General features: G+C 33.6%; 6 non-coding genes across 6 annotated transcripts; all 6 read right to left on the bottom strand.

Annotated features, from left to right (window-relative positions):
* Window positions 1-5,786: 5,786 nt before the first annotated feature.
* On the bottom strand, window positions 5,787-5,858 carry SLS55_010654. Its single transcript has one exon. It is a non-coding gene; the product is annotated as a tRNA-Ile (tRNA).
* Window positions 5,859-7,504: 1,646 nt separating this feature from the next.
* SLS55_010653 lies at window positions 7,505-7,577 on the bottom strand. The gene has a single exon. It is a non-coding gene; the product is annotated as a tRNA-Asp (tRNA).
* Window positions 7,578-8,862: 1,285 nt separating this feature from the next.
* SLS55_010652 lies at window positions 8,863-8,934 on the bottom strand. The gene has a single exon. It is a non-coding gene; the product is annotated as a tRNA-Lys (tRNA).
* A 31-nt stretch (window positions 8,935-8,965) lies between these two features.
* On the bottom strand, window positions 8,966-9,038 carry SLS55_010651. Its single transcript has one exon. It is a non-coding gene; the product is annotated as a tRNA-Val (tRNA).
* A 2,406-nt stretch (window positions 9,039-11,444) lies between these two features.
* Window positions 11,445-11,515, bottom strand: SLS55_010650. The gene has a single exon. It is a non-coding gene; the product is annotated as a tRNA-Arg (tRNA).
* An 86-nt stretch (window positions 11,516-11,601) lies between these two features.
* Window positions 11,602-11,672, bottom strand: SLS55_010649. The gene has a single exon. It is a non-coding gene; the product is annotated as a tRNA-Asn (tRNA).
* Between the last annotated feature and the right edge of the window lie 3,558 nt (window positions 11,673-15,230).

The following is a 15,230-nucleotide window of genomic DNA, read 5'->3' as shown; positions in this document are numbered from 1 at the left end:
AAAAAAAGGTTAAGAAAAAAAATATAGGAAACGGAGCCAATAAAAAATGATGGCGTTGCCTATATTTTTTTTGTTATTTTATTATATAAAATAACAAAAAAAATAAACAGCTAGGGAGAGAAGAACGCGGATAAAGGATTTGCACCTCTATATACTGGACATGAGCCAATTATGCTACTATTACATCAATCCGCATAAAAAAGATATTTTCGATAAGTATGTTAATTAGTCGATAATAATATTAGTACTTTATGCCTAAAAGAATTAAAACTCTAAAAGCTAAAGCCTATAAATACTTTAAAAAGTAATATTCGTAGTATTCTACTACATATATTTAAGAGTATCCTAAGGTAAGTTTCGTGCCTATATGCTTTCAGCACTTATCTTTAACTAACATAGCCTTCCTGCCATGCCTATACTATATATACTTACTTGAGTAAAAGCAATACCCTTTACACCCATTTTTTTTTTGATTGATACATTAAATTTTACGGCACACATGCGTCTGGACAGGCATTGAGCCTCCAGTTACGACACGTGCAATGTATTATAATATATTAATATTGACAGTGTAACATATTATATTATATTAATATTAGGCGTATAAACAACAGGTAAACCAGAGGTTAACATACCCAACTCCTTTCGTACGAAGGGGCTATCCTTATTTTACTCTAATTTCCTCTAGAAGATAGAAACCATACTGTCTCACGACGTATTTAACCCAGCTCGTGTAGCTCTTTAATCGACGAACAGTCGTACCCTTCATGATTCCTGCATTCATGTGGATGAGCTAAGCCGACATCGCTAATTTATTAATCCTTAAGAATCCTTAAGGTTTAGACTATATCTTCATCCAGTATTCGAGAGAAGAATATTCTTCTGGATGTAGGCGTTTAGTCGTTGAGGGTGTTTATAAAGACTTAAACTTCCCTGCTGATTGTCACTATAAATTATAGTAAGTTCCAGCATATAGCCTACTACTAATCTTATATTACTATAAGAAACCCCCGATGTCACAATGTTTAATGTATTTTTTATATATAAGATACCTGTTAATTAATTTTTATTTGTTTTCTTCCCCTATGTGTAATTTATATAGAAAAGAGGGATGAACATATTGTGTAATTAACGGCTTAATGTTATCAAAGGAGTTTTTACCTATGTAGATCCTATGATACAATCTATCAGCTCTACCCCTACTCCCCCCCCCCTTGGGGGGGAGTGGTTAGGGCACCCCTTGCTTTGCGTTCTTCTTTTTGTGCGATAGTGCAAAAAGGGGGGGGAGCGAAAGCGGGGGGGGTACCCCAGCCTGCTTTAGCAGGCGTGTTTTTAAAAAAAATATATTTTTTTTAAAAATAACTTTTTATACCCCCTTCTCGGCTCCCATAAATGGGAGCCGAGAAGGGGGCCATGGATAGAACATTTAGCATTATACATATTAGCTAATACTTGAATTAATAACTCAACTTCAGCTAAGGTATAGTTATCTGTACATAGGGTTATACCTCCTCTTTTAACTAATTGGCCATCATCACAAATCCAGAAAGCTAACGCTCTCGGAGTTAAGTATTGTTCTATTCCCTACTCCCCCCCTTAACCCCCCCCTCTTAGGGGGGGGCGAGGGGGGGGTAAGGGAGTGGTTCCTTATTTTTTTTTTTATTTTTTGTTTTACATTATATAAAATAAATATAATAATATAAATAAAAACAAAAAATAAAAAAAAAAAAATATAGCCAGAGGCTTATATTTTTTTTTGTTATTTTATAAAATAACAAAAAAAAATATTAGACAGGAACTAAAGGTAATATTTTACTACCTCCTGATAAAAACATACTAGTCCCCACTTCGTGTGGCCTTGCCCACTCGGTGCTGGGGACCAGCCCCATTTTTTTTTACTTTTTTTTTATTTTCTTATTATTTAATCTTCTATTGTATATACATAGAAAATAAAAAAAAATAAAAAAAAAAGGGGCTAGCTAAAGGAAAAAGTAACTCAGAATTATGAGTCTTAAAATAAATAGAGCCATTAACACTATTATATCTAGAATCTTTTCTAGAGTAATACTTAATATCATGTAAACCAACACCAGCATTTTTCAATGCCTGGTATATAGACATGACATAACCCTCGTGCTTAGTAGTTTGCTCAAAAGTAATAAATGCTTTATTACCTCCAGATACTCCAATATGAGCATCACCTAATAAACAACCAATTAACATATCTCTTATATTGTCATCAAATTTGATCAAATTTTTCATTAAAGTAGCTACTAAAAAAAATAATTATTTAAAATACATACACATTATGAAAAAAAAAAACTTTGAATTTTTTTTTCAAGGTGCCAAACTGCGCACTCAATTTGTACTCTCTGGCGCAATTAGCCTGTTATCCCTAGCGTAGCTTTTTCAATAATACAAGACCTTTCCTTTCTGCGTCTTGCGATCTTATGCCCCGCTTAAGCGACTGAAAGACGTGTAGGTCAAACAGTAAAGCAAGATTAAGCCGTTAAACTTTTGAAGTATATATCAAAATCATTATAAGAATATATTTGATAACAAAGCATACAAATATAACAACTAGAAACATTACCGCACCGCTTGAGAGTCCGTCCCAAAATGAGGCGGACTCTTAAGCTTACTTTGTAAAGCGATTAATGTTTTTTTTACATCTATTTCCCATATAGTTAAAATCTTACTTAGTTTAAAAAATATAGTTCTAACTCAATAGAAAAATAACTGAATTAGTTATATGCATAACTAATAACAAAATAAATATAGAATATATATGTCTGATTTTCCTTGAAAATCAGACAAGATATATTAAATTGCTATATGCAATTTTACAAAATTAACTTTGGATATACCCAGGTACTCTTTATGGGATCTGTGCCCCGCATAAACCGTCCACTAGCAACTGTTTCCTGAGTATTGTCTAAAATATCCCCTCTTCCTTTATGGATCATTAATGTAGACCTATCACTTACGACCTTTCTTACAATACCACAGTATAGGGAGGGTTCGGGATTGCGTCACCCCCCGTATATTACTATATATAAAAAATCACTGCCTTGCCTACCTTTTATACCTATCTCTGCTTAGGGCCGGGGTTTTTAATGTATTATTGTTTTTGTTAGACCAAAGGTTCAACAAAAAAACAAGAAGCCCCCCTTTATTTTTTTGTTTTTGTTAGACCAAAAACAAAAAAAATAAAAAGAAGCCCCCCTTTCTTTCTCTACATGCATAAAGGGTTCGGGATTGCGCCGCCCTTTAAATACATGCATATATATATAAAAACTTCATAAGCATTATTCTACCGATATGATAAACTAAGTAAAGGTGTTTCAATTGTATCTCATCGACTACCTTATACACTACAACTTGTTCGATCATACCCAATTACTAGCAACAGTAAAGCTGCATAGGGTCTTCTCGTCTAACTAGAGGTAAGCAGCATCTTCACTGCTATTTCAATTTCACTGAGCCAATCATTGAGACAGCTGTTGTATCGTTTTATCATTCATGCAAAGACCGCATTTAACGGCCAAGGTATTCCGCTACCTTAGGACCCTTATAGATAAGGCCGCCATTGAATGGGGGTTCCTTCAAAACCTAGCCTGTTTTAGTCAGCTAAGTAAATCCGTTAACCATCCATCATCGGGCAGACGGCACACTTTATACTTCGATTTATCATCTTACGCAAAGTGCTGTGTTTTAATTAAACAGTCGTACAACACCATTCTGTGCCTCCTCTTCTAAACCTGATATTAATCAGTTAGAATGGCACTCCTTATCCCTCAGTTACGGAGTCAATTTGCCGAGTTCCTTAATGATTGTTAGCTCAAACGCCTTCGTATTCTCTACTCGCTTACTGGTGGTAGTTTCTAGGTACGGTTTTGGAACTTGCAGACTGTATCATCTATTTCAGTTTATTTCCAGCCATGCAATACCCTTATTTTTTTTCCAGAACACTTAGTACTCTAATTCTAAGGTTATTACATAAGGAAAGATTTTCTCATCGTTTAATCCTTTAGGGCAGGTCTGTAAACTTAGAGGCCGTTACTTTAAAGAAATTCCATAAGCTTAAGGCGAGGGTATTCCCCTTTTTCGTTACTCATGTCAGCATTCTCACTTGGGTTATCTAATTTAAAAAATTTTTTTACTTAAAAAGTAAAAATCAAAGATTTCCCCAACGTTCCGCTACCCCATAAATACAATATCTTTGCTACATTTTATTTTTTTGGAGCCGAGCATGAAATTAAAGATAAATCTTTAACTTCCTATATATTTATATCTATGGACAAGGTGTCGGTATATTGTTTTAGATCCGTTATATTTTCGGCGCTTTTAACTTGTATAAATTAGTTGAGGTTAATTTATAATTGAACCAGTGCTCTGTTACGAGGTCTTCAAAAAATGGCCGCTTCTAAGCCTATTTCCTGGTTGTATTTGAAAAATACTTCCTTAATTTCACTTAACAATAATTTTGGAACCTTAAACACTTGTTCTGGGCTGTTTCCCTTTTGACATACAACCTTATCGTACTATGTCTGATTATTCAATATTCATCTTTGCCCTTCCGAGAGCAAATACTCACCGATAAAATCTTCACGATCCCCCGATGTATGCAAAACTATTATCTTAGAAATCTAAAATAATATAATTTTGCCTGAGATCACAGTTCTGTACCTGCTAAGATGTTACTTGAATTACCTACTTATATAGGTTTCGCGGAAAACCAGCTATCCTAGTCAGTTTTGTCTTTCACTAACTTACCACGATTCTTCGGAGATCTTTACAACGATCACCCGTTCGGTCTTTTATAAACCTGATCATGGTAAGATCACTAGGCTTCGGGTCTAATATTAGATACTTATCATTTTTTCATAATTGGTTTATCTAGGCATAGTGCTATGCTCGCATCTAATATTAACTTGCTGACCCATTATACAAAAGGTACGCTCTCGTTTTTTTTTTAACTTAACTTGAGCTGCTTATAAAACTACTATTTAAAGATATTTCCCTCACGGTACTCCTTCACTATCGCTTATATATCATATTTAGCCTTAGAGGAAGGTTCCCCTATATTCAAACAGATTAATCCATTTTACTTGTTTAATAAATAAATATTTAGGCTTTTCTACTTTCGTTCACACTAATCATAGAATCTCGTTTGATTTATTTTCCTGAAGTTACTAAGATATTTCAATTCACTTCGTTTATTAATAGAATTTCTCTAAGAGTTTAGCGGATCCCACTATCCTCGGCGAGACCAAGGGAGCGGGTTCTGTGAAGATTATCCCCTAGATAATGCACTATATCTCCAGGGGCTTCCTTTACGCAGTTGAGTAAATAGACTATATTCTAAAAGAATAAGTCTACAGAACACTCTACACATTAGACTCTTTGATATATAGCTTTTATCATCCATAATAGTTTCTTTATATACTTACCATCATAACACTAAAAAGTGTTATGATGAAATATCACATTACATATCATTAATCATATAACCACATTATTATTAAGAATTACTATATTATTATTACAGTATATCGTACACATATTTTTATTTCGGGTCACTATGATTCGAACATAACTACTCCTCAACCCAAATGAGGCGCCTAACCAACCCGGCCCTGACCCGTGTATGTATATATATATTTATGTACAGAGAATATCCGATTCGAACGGATGTTAGTAGGCTATACTAAAATAAGTTTCAAGCTTATCACCTTAAACCACTCGGTCAATTCTCTTATACTTATCATAATTATTTATGATTTTGATTCCTCGACGAATTGAACGTCGATCACATCCTTATCAAAAATGCGCTTTACCTATTAAGCTAAGGAACCTTAATACTAAATATGTACTAGTTTTTTCCAAAACTCGTTTTTTAACTGTGTGTTTTTTTTTCCCCTTACCCCCTTATTTTTTTTTTATTATTTTTATTATTTTACCGGTATTTCATTTTATTATAGTTAAAAATAAGCCTCCTTTTTTTTTTCTTTTTTTTTTATTTATTTATATTTATTTTATTATATTTATTTTATATTTGTAAAAAAAAAAAGAAAAAAAAATTGGAGGCCGCCTAAAAAAAATTTTTTTTCTTTCTTTTTCCAGCATTTTTTATATATTAGAAATAAAATAATACTAATAATAAAAAAAAATGCTGGAAAAAAAAATTTTTTTTAAGTGGTGGCTGGGGCCTTATTTTTTTTTTTGTACATGTAAATGTACAAAAAAAAATTAGGGGTCCCCACCCCGCCATTTGCTACGCAAATGGCGGGGCGCCCCGTAGGTAAAAGAATAAAAAGAAGTCCAGCACCAGTAAAAAAAATTAGGGGGTTAGGGACTAGAGCAATTACTAACCCCCTGGCTTCAGCAAGGTCCACCTACACCCTTATCCCTCTTATTTTTTCTTGACTCGCAAGTCAAGCGAGAACTTTGTACTTTATTATTTAACTATAAAATAATATGTAGGATTTAAAAAAGTATAAAGAAAAATTAGTATGCAGGGATAGGTAGGGAAAAAAATAAACACAGCAAGATCAGGCACCGCAGAAAACCAGATTTTATAATAATTTTTAATAAATATTAAAAAAGGACTTAATCAAATATTATAATCACAATGTGTGCATTTATACTACATTGGTTATTAAATATTAACATCTATTATTAAAATTAACTTTTAATTTATTAAATAGATCAAAATTATGCAAGAGCATCCAGACTTGAACTGAAAATTTGAAGTTTGAAGCTTCCTATTTTACCAATTAAACTATACTCTTCATGTTAAAGTTTATATTTTTTTTAGGGCAGGCTAGCCTGCCCCTAAAATAAAGAGGGGGGGAAAGGCTAATAAATATAAATTTTTATTAGGTAACCTCTTATCTATTTTCATAAAACCTTTTAAAATCACCAAGCACCAATTATAGTTATTTGCTAAATAAAACTTGTGGCTAGCGGAGTAAGCACATCATAACAAAAAGAGCTAAAACTAAGCTACATCAACCAGCAAATAAGAAAGTTAACTTTTTTTACATTAGTTTAGGGCGAATTTTTTTTTGTATTTTTATTATTAAATATTAAAAAAATACAAAAAAAAATAAGTTAGACGACTGAGATCACGCCCCTCCCTCCCGCAGTGTTAACAGTACCAGTGCCAGTGCCAGTGCCAGTGCCAGTGCGGGGGGGGGCGATAAAAAAAAGGGGGGGGTTGGCATCAATAAAAAGTATATTAAAGGATATTATACCATAAATTACAAATCAATGTAATAATGTAATACAATTATAAATTAATATACGGAAAAGGAAGGATTTGAACCTTCAGGTGTAAAAACACAATATTTAGCAAATATCTTGCCTTACCTATGGCAACTTTTCCTTTAGAGTATTAAAAATTAATATTAGCACGTAGTCTCTAAATTTAACTTATATAAATGATAATATCTTAGTAAGTTTATCTGTTAGTGATTTAACTAATTTTTTATTTAGATATCGGGTTAGACCGGCCTCGATCCGGCATAATCTTTCTCGACAAGAAAGCTCTTTACCAATTAAGATACTAACCCTTATTCCCCTGGCTTAAGAGTCCGTCTCTTATTTTTTTTAATAAAAAAAATACATTTTTTTATTAAAAAAATAGTTGCTCCGCAAGCAGGGGGGAGTTGCTTCGCTAGGGCGGGCTCTTAAGCCGGGGATTTGGAGCCAGGACCAACCTAATTAGAATCGGTACACATCGTTTGGCTTTTATTTATTATATATATATATATTTATAAAAATGTATGTATAAATATATAAATACGGTCAGCCGAACTCGAATCGACAATATTCGTTTGGAAGACGATTTGTTTACCAATTAACATATGACCGTTTACCCACCTCCTACTATCAGCGACAAAATATATAATTTATCACTTAACTACAAAAATAATTACTAACTTTTTTTGTTACTATATAATCTTTACAAGGTTTATCTTCTCTAATGCCATTGCTAAGATAAGACTTAGTTACATTTAAATATTATACTGCTTCAGTTAAAGACGGAAACTATTTAGCTTATTATGTGTATTTATTATTTATACACCAACCCCCTCCTCCTTATTTTTTTATTATTTTTATTATTTTTATTATTTTACCGGTATTTCATTTTATTATAGTTAAAAATAAGCCTCCTTTTTTTTTTCTTTTTTTTTTATTTATTTATATTTATTTTATTATATTTATTTTATATTTGTAAAAAAAAAAAGAAAAAAAAATTGGAGGCCGCCTAAAAAAAAATTTTTTTAAGTGGTGGCTGGGCCTTATTTTTTTTTTGTACATGTAAATGTACAAAAAAAAAATTAGGGGTGCCCACCCCGCCATTTGCGTAGCAAATGGCGGGGCGCCCCGTAGGTAAAAGAATAAAAAGAAGGCCAGCACCAGTAAAAAAAAAATTCGGCTCGGCTCGGCTCGGCTCGGCTCGACTCGGCTCGGCTCGGCTCGGCTCGGCTCGGCTCGGCTCGGCTCGGCTCCATCCTTTTATATATAAAAGGATGGAGCCGGCCGTATTATTTTATTCTATACTAATAAAAAGTTAGTGGGGGAGCCCAGACAAAGTTATCGCTTGACTTGCGAGTCAAGAAAAAAAAAATAAGGGGACCATACTACCTCCCTTTGTAGTTTTATTAAAAAAAATCTTACAAAACCCCTAACCCCCGTATGGGGGGTATAGGGTTGCCCAACAAGCCTCCAGGGAAGACCCCTACATTTATAAAGGCTCTGAAAAAGTGTATTTTTCTCAATGGAGAGCCTTTATAAATGAAGAGGGGGCTAGTATATATATATTACTTTTTTTATTTCTACCTTTATAGCCATTAAGACCTATGGGATTCGAACCCACATAATAATGCTTAAAAGGCACATGCTTTACCATTAAGCTAAGGTCTTTTTTTTTTCTTTTATTGTTTATATATTTTTATAAGGAATAAAGGATTCGAACCTTTAACCGTCTACGTGTAAAGTAGATGCTCTACCAATTGAGCTAATCCCTTTTATATATATTTTTTTCCACCTCGGAGAGGGGTCTCAGCCGCCTCTAGAGAGGCGGCGGCCGAGACTATTAATTTTTTATATATCTTTTTTTATATATATTATATAAAGGATATCTTTTTTTTTATATGTGATTCTGGGGGAGAATCACATATAGGAATCTTAACCTTAAGCTACATAATAAGAAAGTAGAGGCCCCCTAATTTTTTTTGTACTTTTTATTTGTTAAGAATCGATAATACATATAAAAAGTACAAAAAAAAGTACAAAGTTCGGATAAAAATAAGTAAAACGACGCCCTCTTAAATAAACTATGTATTAGTTTTGGGTACACCTCGTACTGAATATCCATTAACAGGTTATTTTAGATTTATCCCCCTTTAAAATAGCTAATCTATGATTAACTCCGTGTTCTTTATGGAAAGCATTAATGCTTTTATATTCAGTAACTACTCCATTAGCGTCATACCTTTACTTGTATCATAATCTCGAGCAAAGAGGTGCGTATCATAATAAATAGAATAATATATAAAAAAAAAAAGAAAAGGAGGAGTCAGATTTACTCCTGGACTCTGATTTTTATATATATTATATATAGGGTTAGATTATTTTTTTTGTTTAATAACGATAACTATAGACCCTACCATCGCAAGAAGTAATATTACAGATGTTATCATAAGTCATATAGAATAACTAGTATACATTATATTTCCTATATTAGTTATATGTGAAGTTTCTGCTAAATTACCATCTCATATTTTAGATGATACAAAAGCTATTTCACTACTATCGTTAGAAAAACTAAATACTTTTTTTATGTAATCGCTACTATATTTATTAGACAGAAGATCTTTTAATGTGTTATTTAAGTTTAGAGTATAACTATTAAAAGCTACAATACTATATGGTAATATTTCATATACAGCATAATTAAATAGTAGTAGGGGTCAGTGGATTGGTTACCCTGCCCTCCGAACCGTACTTGATAGTTTCCCATCATACGGCTCTCCAAATAATTCTTCCTTCAGTTTAGTAGAGTGGAGATCTTTACGTTTTCTGGTTGACCTCCCTATTAAACCAATTTCTAAATATTTTCAGAGTATAGTAACAACAGAATAAGGGCTTCGTAGTTGTACTAGAGGCTTACCTAGACTATGGACATGACCTTTTGGTCAGGGTTGAGGACTATCCTCGTATTAAATATTCGCGAATTAAGATGCCTTCCTTCGGATACCAGAAAATGGGTTCTTTCGTCCCCTGTCCTACTACGAAGACTCCGACCCCGCTTCTACGAGAGGCGGTTAGTTCCCGGAGTAGCTTGTGATTTGGTTAGCCCTCGTGCTTTTAGGCCCTTGCGATGATTCAATTCTAGGAAAGTCACGTGTATTCGTAGAGTCTTCCCTGAGTGCTCGGTATATCACCCAGAGCGAAATACATATAGACCGACAACTTGCATCGGGGTCTACAGCCTAATAATATGCCGCGGTTCATCGTATCAAGTTCGTCAACCTAGCCGTGAGCACATTCCATTCGGGATAACTAGGCGGGCTTTATTCCGCTAGTTTGATCTAGACCGTTGTGTATTGTAGTCCTTGTTCGGATAGGTGTTCGGGGTTCTAACGTTGTTGTCTTGACGACAGCCATAAAGGAGGCTCTTCTGATGTTACTAAGGTATTATCGGTTCACTTCAGTTTTAGTTGTCCTTGGAAATGGTTCTAACGTCAGGGGACCACCGAGTTCTTTCTTCACAGGGTTACTTTTAGCGGGCACGGTACCCAAGAACAGTATCTCGTTCTCCAGCGGCTAATTTCTCCCGGATCTGCAATGCATGCCATGCAAGTGGTGTCCATTTATCCCTTTTATCCTTATGCTTTCATCTTGAGTGCTTTATTAGAGCGTTCTCCAGACTAAGGATTATGGCACTTATTTTTGACTCCTATAAGTGAACAGGTGGGTCCTGTTTCCAAATTACAGCCCTTTCGGCGCACTACCAATTATTATAGCTAATGGTATACTATTACTAGTGTCACTTACTAATTCAGATATTCTAACATTTATTAACATTAATATGAAAAGAAATAGTATAGATACGGCTCCAACATATACTAATAAATAAGATAAACCTATGAAATTTATACCTAACATAATTAAATAGCCAGATATACTTAAAAATAAACCAATTAAAAATAAAACAGATACAACAGGATTTTTAGTAATAATTACAAATATACCACATAAAATAGCAGTCAAAGATATAAAATCCAAAAGGTCACCTCTGTAACCATTAGTAAAACTTTCATTAAAAACAAATAAACTAGACATTTTTTTACAATATATACCCATCTCATAATTCACTACTGATAAAAAATTAAGAGAGAATAATTATTAAGAAATATATAAAGATAACAATACGCGTACAGGATTCGAACCTATAACACTGTGTCCGTAGCACATCATTATACCATTTAACTAACGCGTATTCTTTTAAAGTTTATAAATTTTTATCAAGCCTGGATTAAAAGCCATTAAACGTCATTTACTTTATATTAATTAATTATTACACTAAGCCCTTAAGATGAATCGAACATCTATCAAAATATTAACAGTATTCCGCTCTACCGTTGAGCTATAAAGGCTATTAATGGCCTTTTAAAAACAATTTTAGTCATTAAAAACTAGTATCCTTTTTCATTTATTTTTATTTTTTTTTTTAAGGCTCCAAGCTGCAAAGAGCAAAGGGAAAAGGGGGAGCAGATAAAATAAATATAATAATATAAAAAGAAATAAAAATAAAAAATAAGGGTGGCTGGAAAGGCACCAACGGAACAAGCCAGATTGGATTAGTAAAAAAAGACTAAAACTAGGAGAGAAGAGATTCGAACTCTTAAAAGTATATTACTATTGAGTTTACAGCTCAACCCTTCTTACCAATAAAGGGACTCTCCTTTTTTGTATTGTATTTTCATTCGATCATCCGACTCATCGTTCGATTGAATGTTTAGTTCTGTATGGAGCCGGATAGGGGAGGGGTCTCTTTCATTTATAAATGAAAATGTATTTTCATTTATAAATGAAAGAAGGAAGCTTCTCTCTCTCTTTTAGTCACATAAAGCCTCTAGCGAGTACGAGGCTTTATGTTCCTTTAGGGGGGATTTCGTGAAGCTGGGAGACCCCTTATTTTTTTTTGTACTTTTTACATGTTAAAAATAAAATAATACATGTAATTAAAAAGTACAAAAAAAAATTAGGTGGACAGGATAAAAAAAAATAAATTAATTAGTACCTTGTAGATGAATTGCACACTATCTATTAGTAGTTCTTTAAAAAAAAGATATATTTTTTTTAAGGAACCACGTCTTGGGGCCCCTCCTCTCTTTTTTTTTATCAGCCAGCTCTAGTCCTTAAAAAAAAAGAGAGGGAGACTAGTTCTATAGCGGGCCCCCTTAAATAAAACTACTAATAGTTATCTCCTCAAGGCTTATAAAAGTCTTGTCATTAATCCGAAAGACCGGTCTCCCGGCTCCTTCTTATAATCGCAAATAATTCTTTTTACTATCTACTAGAATCTCCTTTTTTTATATGTTTATTTTTTAAATGTTTTTTTTTTTGAATATCCAATCTTGCCTTTCTAATGGTTTTTTTATTCGCGTACAAAAGTCCAGCCAGCGCTTCAGCTTTCTCAAAACCATCTGGCGATATGGTATCGTCATCCAAAATACTAACGTAACGTAAAACATCAACATACGGAATACTCCGTCTTAATTTGTTCTGCGTTTTTTTGTTAGTATCTTTTAACAATCTTTTATACAAAAAAAAAGCTACCACTAAGTCAAGAATAAGTACAAAAAAAAAGACAAATAGAGAACAAAACTCATAAAAACAAGCAATCAGAAATAAAAAAAGCACCAACAATGAAAACAGTAAAAACAAGAAAAATATCATAGAAAATAATAGGGGGGGGGGTATGCACATCTCACTGTATTTATTATGTTATATATCTAAAGGGGGTCCCCTATTAATCATAAATTACAATATAGTTTTTTACGTATATCTTACACATTATACTTCAAGTAGTCCTTTTGTGTGTGTGTGTTGGATAAATATAATAAATAAAATATAAAATAATAAATCTATTTATTTATTTATTTATATAAACCAAACAGGTTAAACCGGTAAATAAATTAAGGTCTCCCCGCTTCACCGTTCTGGGCTTTACCTATATAGAAAGCTAGAAAGTTATAAATTTTCCAAATTGGGTATCTCAGGGCTTTTACGTGCTCTAATTCTGAGACCATCCAATTGGTTTATCTTAGGGCGATATCGTGCTTTGGACCCCCTACTCGCTATCTAAATTCAGCGAGCCAACGTATAGCTCGACTCGACCAATGGGCCCGGATTTTGTTATGAAAAGGGGATTCCTCCGCAGGCAGGCAAAAACTAACCGAAATTCCAAATAGTTACAATGAAAGGAACAATTTTTCTTGTTTTTTGGAATTTCTCTTGTTTAGGAACGCGAATTACGCTTGGAACGGCCGAATACCTAATTATACAGCGGGTATGGTATTTAAGGACGCCGATCAAAATTAATGATTACATCACAAGGAACTTTTTGAGATGTTATTTGAAATTATGTACGGGGGGTAATTTTTTCTTGCCTGCGGAGGAATTTAACCAACATCGGAGATCTTCGACGACTTCAAGTCTTCGACGACTGCTCAAGATTTGAGCAACGAGAAGAGCTTGAAACGAGAAGATTTCTGCATGTGTGTTCGTTGACCTCAAGTCCTCGACGACTGCAAATTTATTTGCAACGAGAGGAGCTTGAGACGAGAACACACATGGTTAGTGTAAAATAAGATACCCTTAAGTGCAGAGACGGCTAGGGTATATAGGATCCCGTAATTTCCATGTTACTGGCTCGCTGTGTGTTCTTCTTTACCGTACATAACCCCTTGTCAAGAGTGTGTACTGGAACAGGCACCTCCAACTTGGAACCTTCGAGGGACTATCCAGGACCATATATATCTAGGGCTATATACATCTAATAGTTTGGGGGTTCCATTCTTTCACATGGTTTACGTATTAATACTGATTTCCAAGGAGTTATCCATTTCACCGTTCTGGGCATTTATGCTTTTCTTACCGGCCATTTTTCCCAGCGCCACATGGGTACCGGAGTCTACAGGGGGGACCGTTATCCATTCTCCTTATCCCCTGATGAGAGACACTTTTCACCTAACGGGGGCGAACTTTTTTATATATGGGTGTATTGTTAATATTTAATTCCAGGCAAGTTCCCCTACCCTCAGGAAAAATATAAATAATCTATCTTTATACAAAAATAAATTACCATACTTTTCTGGTTTTAGTTACGATATATGGAGCGGAACAGCTCTGGTTTCTAAGGATAAAAAGTATTTAAAACCTTTTTTATACCTATTTTTGATCATAAGAAACCTCTCCCCCCCTTAACATATGCAAGGGGGTGATCAAAAAATAGGTTGCTTAAATCTAAAGAATCTGCAAATAGTAGGAAATACAGTGACTTAAGCACACTGATCTGTGTTTATAGCTAGCAGCTTTAATTTAAGCTAAGTTCTACCAAAGTTCATACCTTCTTTGATACTTTTAACTTTATTAATACCTTCTGTAGTAAGATGTACTTTAGAATGTACCAATCGGCTCCATAATTTGACAAAAATCTTGATAATTCAGGTTTTTAATACCATGCATAGGATAATTTTTAAAGAACGGAATAACCTTTTTATCAATATCTTCAAATTTAGATACTTTTAATTGAATATATTTTTGATTACTGCTAATAGCACCGCAGTCTAAAAATTTAGCGATTTTATAAACTAAATCACTATCTCTAATTGACTGGTTTATAGAAAAGAAAAATGAAACACGGTTAATACTTTTAGCAGTGCTAGCTACTAAAATACGGACAAAGAAAGATCCTTCTCCTAATTTTTTTTTGTACATTTACATGTACAAAAAAAAAATAAGGCAAAACCTGCAAGTCAATTACCATCCCTAATACTTTGATTAATCACTTCAGGTCTTTCGACTGAAGAAATCTCAGTGAATTGAGCTGCTAATTTATCAGATAAACCTTTATTCATTGAAGCTTTAATGCTTACAATTTCATTAAGACCTGCTGTTGTAAGATGAGCACCTTGTTTAATTAAACT

This window comes from Diplodia seriata, assembly GCF_021436955.1.
Source record: "Diplodia seriata strain FDS-637 chromosome Unknown scaffold_14, whole genome shotgun sequence".
Taxonomy (NCBI): domain Eukaryota; kingdom Fungi; phylum Ascomycota; class Dothideomycetes; order Botryosphaeriales; family Botryosphaeriaceae; genus Diplodia; species Diplodia seriata.
The sequence above is the reverse complement of the archived record's forward strand: the minus strand, read 5'-3'. Positions and strand labels throughout refer to the sequence as shown.